The sequence below is a fragment of the Ranitomeya imitator genome, chromosome 5 (assembly GCF_032444005.1).
Source record: "Ranitomeya imitator isolate aRanImi1 chromosome 5, aRanImi1.pri, whole genome shotgun sequence".
NCBI lineage: Eukaryota > Metazoa > Chordata > Amphibia > Anura > Dendrobatidae > Ranitomeya > Ranitomeya imitator.
This window is the reverse complement of record NC_091286.1, coordinates 347,229,126-347,244,194: the sequence shown is the minus strand read 5'-3', so window position 1 is coordinate 347,244,194 and position 15,069 is coordinate 347,229,126. Positions and strand designations below refer to the sequence as shown.

Sequence of the window (15,069 nt, the reverse complement as noted above, 5' to 3'; positions counted from 1 at the left end):
TCGATTGAGTCCATGAGGGCTTTAACAGCTTCAGCATTCTTCACTGAGTCCCGGCGGTAGTAACAAATCCTCGATTGGCTCATAGGGCTCTGAAATCATGAACAATACCAAATGCATACTGTGAGTCCGTGTATATATTAGCCCGCCTGTCTTTGGCCAGAACACATGCAGTAGACAGATCCCGAAATTCTGCTTCTTGTGTTGACAGGTTGGGAGGGAGTGAGTGCAGCTCCGTGCACTACAGTGTCATCCGTAGTAACAGCGTATCCAGTGTGGAGTCTGCCAAAATCATCAGCACATCTTGAACAGTCTTTCAGGGCCTTGTAGAGAAATTGCATTATCCGGGATGCGTCCGGTATCCACTGACAACAATAAGTACATAGTCCAAGGAAACGCTGGAGCTCAGTCTCATCCTTTGTAGCTGACGGCTATTTTTCTTTCTTCTGTGAGGTGTCTGGCACCCTGAAGGAGACAGTGACCCAAAAATATCACTTGACCAAGGCAGAACCGAAGTTTCAAGGCCGAAACCCGACAGTTCAGATCTGCCAGATACTTGCGAAAACTAACAGTGGCAACAATGGCTTCCTGCTCTGTCTGTGCACACAACAAAAAAACAAAAAAATTACCCGCATACTGAAGCAGCATAACATAGGGATATTCTAACTGCCAGGGTTAGAGACACTATCCCCACTATTTTTTTTTTTTTATAACGCATCTCATTATACTCATCTACATAGGGGTTATATAACGTAAATACCATCTGACCATCATCTTGGAATTATACTCGAGTGGAACTGTGATAATAAATCTGTCCCCAGTAAATTTACCGGACATAAGGGAGAGATTACAAACTGAGCAGTAACTTCAGGGGAAGGTCCCACAGGGATGGGTTTTGTGAGAGTCTATCAATTGGGTCTGCCATCTACTCTAATTAAAACAAGCTCTTGATCTGAGAATTAACATAGCGAGGCTTGGGAGGGAGATTTCCAGACATAGGGTTAAAATGGATATTGGAATATGACACTGGATTTGTGTAAGGGAGGGGGGCTGGAGCTGAAATCTGTTTCTTGGGCCACTGATTAGGAAGCGAGCTGCGTGCCGTGTCCTTGAAGCTGCGGCGGGGGGGAGGACTAGAGAGCGAGTAAAAATTGCTGCAGCTGCTGATACAGACTGGGTTAAGTTCTTCTGAAAACTTTGGCCCCCCTTTCTCTGGCCCGCAGCACAAAGAGGAGAAGTAAAAAAAAAACAATTCACGCAGGGGTTCACCCCTCCCATCGGCTGTAAACACAGAGATAAGAATTTACAGCATTCCTCAACACAAAAGAAAACAATAACGCAGCTATTTGACTCCCCCCTCCCATCGGGTGTTTTGGAAAACCACAGTAACGGAATACAGCAATTCTCAGACTCAATTAATTTCTACAAAACCTTCACAGAATTCATATACCAAAACACCTTAGAAAAACCAATGATTGAGATATTTTATAACCAAACACGGGCTCTGCATCCTTTCATCTTTCCTCTCCATCAACCTCTTTCCATTTCTCATTCTTTAAACCTCGCGCAACTCGCAGATGAGCTTGCGTTTGTTCTAACAGTCCTTTATCTTTCAATATGCCCTTTTTGTTCTCTATGAGATTGTGCCATATAGACGGCTGCAATCTCCCTTTCGAGGGCAATCCTACATGCTTGTACAACCTCTCAACATTCTTGACTGCCTTCTTGCCCTCCCGTGACTCTACTATTGTCTTGACTTCCACAGCATCCTCATCTAACTTGTGGGGCACGGACTTCTTCTGCCATAAGAGACGCAACATGACTCACAGAATACTATGCCCTGCTGCAGCCCAGGATCACTGACAGCGGTAACAACACGTGTGTCCTTAACACGGAGCTTCTCGTTCGACGTGTCATGAATAAAGAGCCTCGCGCTCGATATCCTGTCCCTAACCTGAACACCCGTGATTAACAGTCTACCCTGTCACGATATTCTAACCAGTCGGGAGGCGGTCTCCTAGTGAGAGCCCTCCACAGAAAAACAGGTGGTCCCCTCTCGGGACGTCTTAATTACCTAGTTGGTACAATATCACAGAGGCTGCGTCTCCTGTCCCTTCTCTCAGCCGCCCCCAATCCACAAACTTCCTCAATCTTTCACTCTATCACTACTAGGCAACAGTCACGGGTAGGGTGGTTGAATGGAGTACAATGACCGGTGGAGGAGGCGTGGTGTACACGAGGACACGCAGAGTGCGACGTCTCTCAGTTGCTGGTTCGAAGCGTGGCACGGGATCGCGCTCGGTCTCACCACTCGACCGGTCACTCCCCGGACCCAAGGAGACCACAGACTAACCAATAACGGCTGAAACACTAGCAAGTGTGACACATACATAGTATGCATTCTCCACTTACCGTGCTTAGAGGGTGATCAGTCCTCGAGGTCAGCCACTACGGGTGTCGTCCACGGACGTCCAGGCATGGGTCCAGGGGGTCTCGGATCGCGGGCCACGCCCCACGTTGGTTGTGCCAAATTGTCGGGGTCGTCACGACAATACCCTTCATCCACCAGTCATTCCAAATCAGATTTAAAGCAGTGGTACCGGAGTGAAGAATGAGTCAGACAAAATCTGGTTCAAACTCAGAGTCTGCTTATGCTTCCACACGTAGTGGTAACCTCACAGCAACTACTGAACTTTATTTCCTAAAACACAATATTACATGGTCCATTGGGGGAAGGTGTGCAGAGGGCGGGGTTAGGCGGGGGTTAAGCAATGTATCTAGTATTCAGTCCTTCTGATTGGCTCTGACATCATCTGATGAATCTTCCTTTGTCCACATCTTGTCCACATCGCTTTAAGTATCATTTCCAGAGAAATGATACTTGTCCTTCTGGAATGTGAAACTTGTTTCTTCAGCCTGAAAGTGGGGCAAAGGTGAATACTGGCAGCCATCTTAAATACAGTTAAATTTGCATTAGCAAGCGAAGGGGAAAAACTTATTGTTTCACAGCATAAGAATATATAAAAGTACAAAAGTGTATAAAGACGTATATTTTTACCTTGACAGCTTCTTTCACACTTCCGTCGGTCGGGGTGCGTCATAATGCAGTGAAGCGACGTATCGACGGATGTTGTGAAAATAGTGAAAAACGTGTGCAACGCATCCAGTGTTATGATGGAGAGAGAGAGAGATATTTCCCTGACTTGAAAAATCCTTCCGGGCATGCTCAGAATGAAGAAACGAGATACGTCGCTGGAGTCCTGTGTTTGACGGTCAGTGATGGATCCTGCGTCCATAGGCTTCTATTATAGCCAACGACGGACAGGGCAGGACCCATCACTGAGATATTTTCCGACGTTCAGAAAAAACATTCCTCTGAACATTTTCTCCGCACGACGGACCGATATTTTCCGACGGATCCAGTGCATGACGGATGAAACGGATGGCCATCCCTCACAATCTGTCGCTAATACAAGTCTATGGGAAAAAACAGAATCCAGCAGAAAAATTTGCAGGATCCTTTTTTTTCAAAACTCAACGGATTTCGACCGGAGGAAAAAGACGAAAGTGTGAAAGAGGCCTAAGGCTTACAGGTGCTGGCCCTTCTTTATATGGGAAAAACCTGGTGACAGGTTCCCTTTAATTCTTCAGAATACAGAAAACATTTTGGGCAATTGTATGTTTCCAACTTTGTGGGAACGGTGTAAAGAAGCCTCTTTTCGGTTCCAACTTGACTATGACACTGTGCACAAAGCAAGGTCCATACATTCATGGTTGGGCGATATTGGTGAGAAAGAACTTAACTGGTTCGCACAAACTCCTGACCTCAACCCATCAAACACCTTTGAGATTAACTAGAACAGAGATTGAAAACTAGGCCCTCTTGTCCAACATCAGTGTTTGAATTTACAAATGTTCTTTGGATAACTAGGAAAAATTCCCAGAGACACCCTCCAAAGTCCAGTAGAAAGCCTTCCCAAAAGAATGCAAAGCTCTTTTAGATGCAAAGATGCAATTCCGTAATTAATGCCTATGTACATGGAACTGGACATTTTCCCTTTTCCTGTTATAATGCACACATAACTAAGGCACAATAAAATTAAAGGGAATATGACAAGGTTTTCCCCATATAAAGTACGGCCAACACCTATACGCCCTCTGTTGCAGCATTCTGGTACAGTGGGGGAAATAAGTATTTCATCCCTTGCTGATTTTTTAAGTTTACCCACTGACAAAGACATGAACAGTCTATCATGTAAAGGGTAGGTTAGTTTTAACATTGAGAGATAGAATATCAAAAATAAAACAAGACTTAATACTTGGTGGCAAAACCCTTGTTGGCAAGCACAGCAGTCAGACGTTTTTTGTAGTTGATGATGAGGTTTGCTCACATGTTAGGAGGAAGTTTGGTCCACTCCTCTTTGCAGATCATCTTTAAATCATTAAGATTTTGAGACTGTCGCTTGGCAACTCGGAGCTTCTACTCCCTCCATAAGTTTTCTATGGGATTAAGGTCTGGAGACTGGCTAGGCCACTCGATGACCTTAATGTGCTTCTCTTTGAGCCACTCCTATGATGCCTTGGCTGTATGTTTTGGATCATTGTCTTGCTGGAAGACCCAGCTACGACCCATTTTTAACCCCTTAACCCCCTGAGCTTTTTCGGTTTTGCATTTTCGTTTTTCGCTCCCCTTCTTCCCAGAACTTTTTTCTTTTTCTGCCAAAATGGCCATGTGAGGGCTTATTGTTTTGCGGGATGAGTTGTACTTTTGAACGACACCATTGGTTTTACCATGTCGTGTACTAGAAAACGGGAAAAACATTCCAAGTGCGGTGAAATTGCTAAAAGAGTGCAATCCCACACTTGTTTTTTGTTTGGCTTTTTTGCTAGGTTCACTAAATACTAAAACTAATCTGCCATTTTGATTATCCAGGTCATTATGAGACACCAAACATGTCTAGGTTCTTTTTTCATCTAAGGCCTCTTTCACACTTCAGTCTTTTGGCGTCAGTCAAAAACCGCCATTTTCCTCAAATAGCGGATCCGCCATTTTTTTTTGGTGGATCCGCTATTTTCCCATTGACTTGCATTAGCGACAGATTGTGGCGGATGGTCGTCCGTTCCATCCGCCATGCGACGGATCCGTCGAAATTTGGTGGACGTCATCTAGACATAGACGGACATTATAACGTTTTTGTCAACGCCGAAATGGCGGATCGCGACGGATCCATCGCGTCTGCCATTCCATAGAATGGCCGCCTATGGGCGACGGATCCGTTGCGACCGTCATTTCGGCGGATCCGTCGCCCCAATCCGCTTTTTCAATTGCGCATGCTCAAAAAGTAGATACTTTTCCCAGACAACCCCCAAGTAACGCATCCGTCAAAAAAACGGATACGTTAGAACCGTTTTCTCAACAATTGTGACGGATCCGTCGATCCGTCACTATGTCGGAGGTGACTGACGCCAAACAACTGAAGTGTGAAAGAAGCCTAAGTGGTAGAAAAATTCCAAACTTTGCTAAATAAAAATAATTGCGCAATTTTCCAAGACCTGTAGCGTCTCCATTTTTCATGATCTCGGGTTGGGTGAGGGCTTATTTTTTGCGTGGCAAGCTGAGGTTTTTTGTGATACCATTTTGTTGCAGATACGTTCTTTGGATCGCCCATTATTGCATTTTTTTTTGCTTTTGCCATGATCGGCTCTGCTACATAGGGGTTATGCTCTATTCTAGTACATGGCTCCATCTATTCTCCAATTGATGCTGTGAAGTAGTCCTGTACACTTAGCAGAGAAACACCCCCAAAACATAATGTTTTCACCTCCATGCTTGACAGTGGGGGCAGTGTTCTTTGGGTCATAGGCAGCATTTCTCTTCCTCCAAACATGGCGAGTTAATGCCAAAGACCTCAATTTTTGTCTCACCTGACCAGCTTCTGCCAATCACTCACAGAATCATCCAGGTGTTCATTGGCAAACTTCAGATGGGCCTGCATATGTGCCTTCTTGAGCAGGGGGACCTTGCGGCATTGCAAGATTTTAAACCTTTACGGCATAATATGTTACCAATGGTTTTCTTGGTGACTATGGTTTCAGCTGCCTTGAGATCATTAACAAGTCCCCCCGTGTAGTTTTATGCTGATCTCTCACCTTCCTCATGATCAAAGATACCCCACGAGGTGAGATTTTGCATGGTGTCCCAGACTGATGTCGATCGACAGTCATTTTGTATTTCTTCCATTTTCTTACTAATGAATCAACGGTTGTCTCCTTCTCACCTAGCGTCTTACTTATTCCAGCTTTGTGCAAGTCTATGATCTTGTCCCTGACACCCTAATAAAGCTATTTGGTCTTGCCCATGTTGTAGAGGTTAGAGTCTGACTGATTAATTGAGTCTGTGGACTGGAATCTTTTATAAAAGTTCAGGTAATGAATGAGATGGTTAGGAGCGTCTACCTGGTCTGTAGGAGCCAGAACTCTTACTGGTTGGTAGAGGATCAAATACTTATTTATCACTGCAAAATGCAAATAAATTTCTATAATTTATACAATGTGATTTCCTGGACTTTATTTTTGATATTCTATCTCTCATTGTTAAAATTAACCTACCCTTAAAATTATAGACTGTTTATGTCTTTGCTAGTGGGCAAACTTACAAAATCAACAAGGGGTCAAATACTTATTTCCCCCACTGTATATCCTCAATTCCCTATGCAAGGCACAAAAAAGACCTATTATTATACTCACAGACGGCACAGTCCGGTCTGATGGGTGTCTATGGTCTTAATACAGCATTGAAGGAATCAATGGGCAGGAGTGCCATTTGCATTCACTTTAGTGTGCCAACCTCTGCGGCTAGGTAGTGACACATCTTTGAGGACTATTAGGATTTAGTATCATATTTTTTGTCTTGAACCCATACTGTCCATAGCTATATTTATAGATGAACTAAATATTTTTGCATGATAATTGTATGTTTATGAATTATTTTGTATTAATAAAAAAATTGTTTTAGAGAATTTCTATTAACTGGTCATAGTAAAGGCCAATAGCATACATTCAAGATGTCTCCTCGTGGTTGGCATCACCCATATATATTCAATATTTGTTACATTATAAGAATGATAACCTCATCTATGTAACTGCCTCAGACAAAAACGGTTGAGAAGGATTGGATCCCTATCTCTATCTAGAAATTCTTTTCATAAGTTTACACAAAAAACAATATAGAGTAAGAAGAACCCTTTCTATTGAAATAAACAGCATGGTACAGTGGAAATTTACAAAAACAAAATAACAACAAAATTTCTAGAGTGATCTCCACCCTCCCCTTGTTTTCTCACAGTGCACCCCCCAATGCCCCACCCAAGCATTGCTTTATTACCATGTTGCACTCTCCCAAAGCCGCTCCTGTCTACCTGTCTACTTGTTCAACATTATTCCTAATTGGACCCTGTCTGCCCTTAACCCCTTAGTGACAGAGCCAATTTGGTACTTAATGACCAGGCCTATTTTTGCAATTCTGACCACTGTCACTTTATGAGGTTATAACTCTGGAACGCTTCAATGGATCCCGCTGATTCTGAGACTGTTTTTTTGTGACATATTGTACTTCATGTTAGTGGTAAAATTTCTTCGATATTACTTGCGATTATTTATGAAAAAAACGGAAATATGGCGAAAATTTTTAAAATTTTGCAATTTTCAAATTTTGTATTTTTATGCCCTTAAATCAGAGAGATATGTCACGAAAAATAGTTAATAAATAACATTTCCCACATGTCTACTTTACATCAGCACAATTTTGGAAACAAAATTTTTTTTTGTTAGGGAGTTATAAGGGTTAAAAGTTGACCAGCAATTTCTCATTTTTACAACACCATTTTTTTTTAGGGACCACATCACATTTGAAGTCATTTTGAGGGGTCTATATGATAGAAAATAATGAAGAGTGACACCATTCTAAAAACTACACCCCTCAAGGTTCTCAAAACCACATTCAAGAAGTTTATTAACCCTTTACGTGCTTCACAGGAACTGAAACAATGAGGAAGGAAAAAATGAACATTTAACTTTTTTTTGCAAACATCTTAATTCAGAACCATTTTTTTTATTTTCACAAGTGTAAAAACAGAAATGTAACCATAAATTTTGTTATGCAATTTCTCCTGAATACGCCAATACCCCATATGTGGGGGTAAACCACTTTTTGGGCGCACCGCAGAACTTAGAAGTGAAGGAGTGCCGTTTGACTTTTTCAATGCAGAATTGGCTGGAATTGAGATCGAACGCCATGTCACGTTTAGAGAGCCCCTGATGTGCCTAAACAGTGGAAACTCCCCACAAATGACACCATTTTGGAAACTAGACCCCTTAAGGAACTAATCTAGATGTGTGGTGAGCACTTTGAACCCCCAAGTGCTTCACAGAAGTTTATAACGTAGAGCCGTGAAAATAAAAAATCGCTTTTGTTTACACAAAAATGATCTTTTCGCGCACAAATTCTTATTTTCACAAGGGTAACAGGAGAAATTAGACCACAAAAGTTGTTGTGCGATTTCTCCTGAATACGTCGATACCCCATATGTGAGGGTAAACCACTGTTTGGGTGCACCGCAGAGCTTGGAAGTGAAGGAGCGCCGTTTTACTTTTTCAATGTAGCATTGGCTGGAATTGAGATTGGACGCCATGTCGCGTTTGGAGAGCCTCTGATGTGCCTAAACAGTGGAAACCCCCCACAAGTGACCCCATTTTGGAAACTAGACCCCTTAAGGAACATATCTAGATGTGTGGTGAGCACTTTGAACCCCCATGTGCTTCACAGAAGTTTATAATGTAGAGCCGTGAAAAAAAAAATCACATTTTTTCTACAAAAATGATATTTTGCCCACAAATTTTTATTTTCACAAGGGTAACAGGAGAAATTAGACCACAAAAGTTGTTGTGCAATTTCTCCTGAGTACGCTGATACCCAATATGTGGGGATAAACCACTGTTAGGGCGCACCGCAGAGCTTGGAAGAGAAGGAGTGCCGTTTTACTTTTTCAATGTAGAATTGGCTGGAATTGAGATTGGACGCCATGTTGCGTTTGGAGAGCCCCTGATGTGCCTAAACAGTGGAAACCCCCCACAAGTGACACCATTTTGGAAACTAGACCCCTTAAGGAACTTATCTAGATGTGTGGCGAGCACTTTGAACCCCCATGTGCTTCACAGAAGTTTATAACGTAGAGCCGTGAAAAAAAAAATTGCATTTTTTCTACAAAAATGATCTTTTTGCCCACAAATTTTTATTTTCACAAGGGTAACAGGAGAAATTAGACCACTAAAGTTGTTGTGCAATTTCTCCTGAGTACGTCGATACCCAATATGTGGGGGTAAACCACTGTTTGGGCGCACCGCAGAGCTTGGAAGAGAAAGAGTGCCATTTTACTTTTTCAATGTAGAATTGGCTGGAATTGAGATCGGACGCCATGTCGCGTTTGGAGAGCCCCTGATGTGCCTAAACAGTAGAAATCCCCCACAAGTGACCCCATTTTGGAAACTAGACCCCCCATGGAACTTATCTAGATGTTTGGTGAGAACCTTGAATGCCCAAGTGCTTCACAGAAGTTTATAATGCAGAGCCGTGAAAATAAAAAATATTTTTTTTTCCACAAAATAGACTTTTTAGCCCCCAAGTTTTTATTTTCACAAGGGTAACAAGAGAAATTGGACCCCAAAAGTTGTTGTCCAATTTGTCCTGAGTATGCTGGTACCCCATATGTGGGGGTAAACCACTGTTTGGGCGCACGGCAGAGCTCGGAAGGAAGGAGCGCCGTTTTGGAATGCAGACTTTGATAGAATGGTCTGCGGGTATTATGTTGCGTTTGCAGAGCCCCTGATGTACCTAACCAGTAGAAACCCTCCACAAGTGACCCCATTTTGGAAACTAGACCCCCCAAGGAACTTATCTAGATGTGTGGTGAGAACTTTGAATGCCCAAGTGCTTCACAGAAGTTTAGAATGCAGAGTCGTGAAAATAAAAAATATTTTTTTTTCCACAAAAAAGATGTTGTAGCCCCCAAGTTTTTATTTTCACAAGGGTAACAGGAGAAATTGGACTGCAATAGTTGTTGTCTAATTTATCCCGAGTACGCTGATGCGCCATATGTGGGGGTAAACCACTGTTTGGGCGCACGGCAGAGCTCGGAAGGGAAGGAGCGCCTTTTTCGAATGCAGACTTTGATAGAATGGTCTGTGGGCATTATGTTGCGATTGCAGAGCCCCTGATGTACCTAAACTGTAGTAACCCCCCACAAGTGACCCCATTTTGGAAACTAGACCCCCCAAGGAACTTATCTAGATGTGTGGTGAGAACTTTGAATGCCCAAGTGCTTCACAGAAGTTTATAATGCAGAGTCGTGAAAATAAAAAATATTTTTTTTTCACAAAAAAGATATTGTAGCCCCCAAGTTTTTATTTTCACAAGGGTAACAAGAGAAATTGGACCCCAGAAGTTGTTGTCCAATTTATCCCGAGTACGCTGATGCCCCATATGTGGGGGTAACCCACTGTTTGGGCGCACGGCAGAGCTCAGAAGGGAGGGAGCACCATTTGACTTTTTGAGCGCAAAATTGGCTGTCGTGTTTGGAGACCCCCTGATGTACCTAAACAGTGGAAACCCCCCAATTCTAGCTCCAACCCTAACCCCAACACACCCCTAACCCTAATCCCAACCTGATCCATAATCCTAATCACTAACCCTAACCATAATCACAACCCTTACCCCAAAACAACCCTAATGTCAACCCTAACCATAACCCTAATCAAAACCCTAAATCCAACACACCCCTAATCCTAATCTCAACCCTAACCTCAAACCTAACCCTAATCCCAATACACCCCTAATCACAACCCTAACCTTAACCCTAATCCCAAACCTAACCCTAATCCCAAGCGTAACCCTAATGCCAACCCTAACCCTAATCCAAACCCTAACCCTAATCCCAGCTCTAACCCTAACTTTAGCCCCAACCCTAGCCCTAACTTTAGCCCCAACCCTAACCCTAGCCCTAAGGCTACTTTCACACTTGCGTCGTTTGGCATTCCGTCGCAATCCGTCGTTTTGGACAAGAAACGGATCCTGCAAATGTGCCCGCAGGATGCGTTTTTTGCCCATAGACTTGTATTGCCGACGGATCGTGACGGATGGCCACACGTCGCGTCCGTCGTGCACTGGATCAGTTGTGTTTTGGCGGACCGTCGGCACAAAAAAAGTTCAATGAAACGTTTTTTTGTACGTCGCATCCGCCATTTCTGACCGCGCATGCGTGGCCGTAACTCCGCCCCCTCCTCCCCAGGACATAGATTGGGCAGCGGATGCGTTGAAAAACTACAGCTGCTGCCCACGTTGTGCACAATTTTCACAACGTGCGTCGGTATGTCGGGCCGACGCATTGCGACGGCCCTGTACCGACGTAAGTGTGAAAGAAGCCTAACCCTAAATTTAGCCCCAACCCTAACCCTAAATTTAGCCCCAACCCTAACCCTAAATTTAGCCCCTAACCCTAGCCCTAACCCTAGCCCTAACCCTACCCCTAACCCTACCCCTAACCCTAATTTTAGCCCCAACTGCTGTTCTCCTGCCGGCCGGCAGATGGAGACAGATGGCGGGCGCACTGCGCATGCGCCCGCCATTTTCTTCTGCCGGCGGCCAGGAGGAGCAGCAAGAGGATCCAGGGACACAGGTGAGTATTGTAGGGTCCCCGAATTCCCCTATTTCTCTGTCCTCTGATGTGCGATCACATCAGAGGACGGAGAATTACACTTTACTTTTTTTTTTTTTTTTTTTGCGGTCGCCGGTAAACAGTTAATTACCGGCGATCGCAAAACAGTTGTCGGTTAAACCGACCCCGATCATGCTCTTTGGGGTCTCGGCTACCCCCGGCAGCCGAGACCCAAAAGATTCTCGCGGGGCCGGCCGGCGGGCGCACTGCGCATGCGCCCGCCATTTTGAAGATGGCAGCGCCCACCGGGAGACACGAGGAGCATCGGAGGAGATAGGTGAGTATTGGGGGGCCACCTGGGACCCCTTTTCTCTGTCCTCCGATGTGCGATCACATCGGAGGACAGAGAAATTAAAAAGAGACCGCGTTTTTTGTTTTTTTTGCGATCGCCGGTAAACGGTTAATTACCGGCGATCGCAAATGCGGGGTGGGTTAAAAACCCCCGGAATCATGTTCTCTGGGGTCTCGGCTACCCCCGGCAGCCGAGACCCCGGAGAAAATCGGCCTCTGGGGGACGCTATTCACTTTTTCCACAGCGCCGTTAATTAACGGCGCTGTGGTTTAATTACCCTTAGCGGCCGCCGTTAAAAGGCGTATCGGCGGTCGCTAAGGGGTTAAAGGGAACCTGTCACCCCCCTCAGTCGTTTGTAACTAAAAGAGACACCTTGTGCAGCACAAATGCTGCATTCTGACAAGGTGGCTCTTTTAGTTAAGTCCCGCCTCCGGGATGGTTTCATGGTATGAGGGAGCACATTTTATAAACGTTTATTTCAGCGTGTGCAGGCATCATAACTAAAAGAGCCACCTTGTCAGAATGCAGCATTTGTGCTGCACAAAGTGGCTCTTTTAGTTACAAACGCCTGAGGAGGGTGACAGGTTCCCTTTAACAAGATATGATATTGTGGCCCAATAGGCAAATATGAGCCATGCATTGAGGCTTCATATTCATTGCGAGGAATGCAGACCCCCACAATCTTACCATTGAACAAAATATTGTAAACCATTTTGTTTTCCAATATGTATGTTCTATGTAACTTGTTTTCACCAAGGCTTCTTTTCTCTCGATTGTTAATGTTTTCGTGTACCCACTGTTAGGGGTTGAGTTCCTGCCTCTGCACAGGGGGAATCTCGGGCCATCTCCGCTGCGGTCTCCCATTCTTCTCCTGCCGCAGTGGAGCTTGCTCAGCAGAGACGTCGATCCTAGCGTCTCGCTCAGTCTGACTCTGTGCTTAGAGTTACTGTTGCGTTTCCTGCTTCTCCCATTGAAGTCAGTGCTGGGCAGCGGCGAGCGGACGTTTCTGGGGCTAAGTCCTGCTTTTTACATTCTGAGCATGCCCAGAGTAAGATCTCTCAGTGGAGATCGAGGGTCACATGATCAGATACTGCAGCTAAGGTCCTTGTAGCTGCTAGGACTAAATCCTGCTTTGCACTCTGAGCATGCCCAGGGCGAGATCTCTCAGTGGAGATCCAGGGTCACATGCTCAGGTGCTGCAGCACTCCATTGGTCCTTCTTTGGAAGGTCCTAAACATGCTGCAGCTATTTAAGCCTCGCATGGCCGCACGGCCATGCGCTAGTATTGTCTTTTGTAAATGTGTGTGTGTTGTGAGTGAAAGTCGTTCTTTAAAATCCCCTCCCTATTGTATGACTGCTCGCGGAAGGTGGGTGATTGCTACCTAGCGCCCGACTTAGCCATCAGCACGGTACACACATTACAGCGTCTTATTGCTGTGACCGCCAGTGCAGCGCCGTGCGCTTTCTCTGCGCTTTCCTAACCCAAGCCTGGGTGGTTAGTGGCGTCCGCCAGTGCGGCACCGCACGCACTCTCGTGCCTCTAAATATATTCTCTTGGTGCGGTACCGCGGCCCTGTGACTCAACAGGGTTCGCTTCCTTCACACTGGGTGAAGTTAACCCAAGTGTGTATTCATATTGTACCGCCATCTCGTCCGTCTCTACTAGCAGCAGGGTTTTCACCTGCACGGTGGACCTCGGACGGCGAACGCACCTAATACCATTACACCTTATACTTGGTGCGTTCCGCCAGTCCTAACATAATACTACCGCCAAGGTCTGGCTAGTAATGACGGACGATCAGCGTTCACAGCGGTACATCCAGCAGCTGGAGGGAAGGTTGGCGGCTCTTGAGCGTTCAACCTCAGCTGTGGATGTTACTGCTGTCGCTGTTCAGGCTGCAAGTGTGGCTGCAGCTACCTTGTCCACTGCCGCCCCTGTACCGACGCTATCTCGCCTCCCGCTACCAGAGAAATTTTCTGGTGACAGTAAGTCCTGTAGGGGTTTCGTGAGTCAGTGCTCAATACATCTCGAGCTTCTGGCCTCTCGTTTCCTTACAGAGCGGGCTACGGTGGGCTTTATCGTATCTTTATTGTCGGACAGGGCGTTGCAGTGGGCTACGCCGCTGTGGGAGCGTGGCGATCATGTGGTGCAGAGTGCTCCATTATTCCTGAGCACTCTGAAACAGGTCTTTTTAGGACCTCGTGTCACCCATGATACGGCGCTCCAACTGTTGGCATTGACTCAGGGCTCGTCCTTGGTCAGCCAGTTTGCCGTCCACTTCCGCACCTTAGCATCTGAGCTGGAGTGGTCGGATAAGGCCCTTATTCCTATATTTTGGAGGGGGCTGGCTGACCACGTTAAGGACGCCCTGGCCACTAGGGAGATTCCCGCCACACTGGAGGAATTAATAACAGTATCCACTCGTATTGACCTCCGTTTTCACGAGCGGAGGTTAGAGCGAGCCCAGTGTAGGCAGAGGTTTCGGCTGGCTCCCACCTTCGCCAAACCTTTGGAATCTCCAGTCCAGGCTCCTGAGTCCCATGAGCCTATGGTAGTGTCACAAGCGGGATCTAAGTCCCGGACCGCTCGTGCACTCCAGGTTTGTCATGTTTGCCAACAGTCAGGACATCTTGCCACCAGATGTCTCCAGCGGTCGAGGAAACGTCAGCGTCTAGTGGTAGTAGGTGGAGGTGCACTAGACACGGCGACGTTTGCCTCCAAATTATCCTTTAAGGGGACAATAACATTAGGCTCATCCTCCCACTCGGTAGACCTCTGCGTGGATTCTGGGGCGGAGGGCAATTTTATGTCTTCTGCCTTCGCCCAACGTCACGCAATACCCCTGGTTATGCTACCTCAACCAGTAACGGTACGAGTGGTGAATGGGTCGACACTGCCTGCACAGATAACACATCAGACCATCCCTTTTACTCTGTCCATGTCACCATCCCATCAGGAGATTATATCTCTGCTCATCATTCCTTGGGTGGATTGATGAGGTCCTGTTGGGG

At 45.6% G+C, this 15,069-nt stretch overlaps 1 long non-coding RNA gene across 1 annotated transcript in view; it reads right to left on the bottom strand.

Moving 5' to 3' along the window:
- Positions 1-2,623: 2,623 nt before the first annotated feature.
- The window catches only part of LOC138680719 (uncharacterized), a 30,250-nt gene continuing 17,804 nt past the window's right edge, over positions 2,624-15,069 (bottom strand). The window contains exon 2 of the long non-coding RNA XR_011321746.1: positions 2,624-2,913. This is a non-coding gene — a long non-coding RNA (uncharacterized lncRNA). The remainder of the gene's footprint in view (positions 2,914-15,069) is intronic.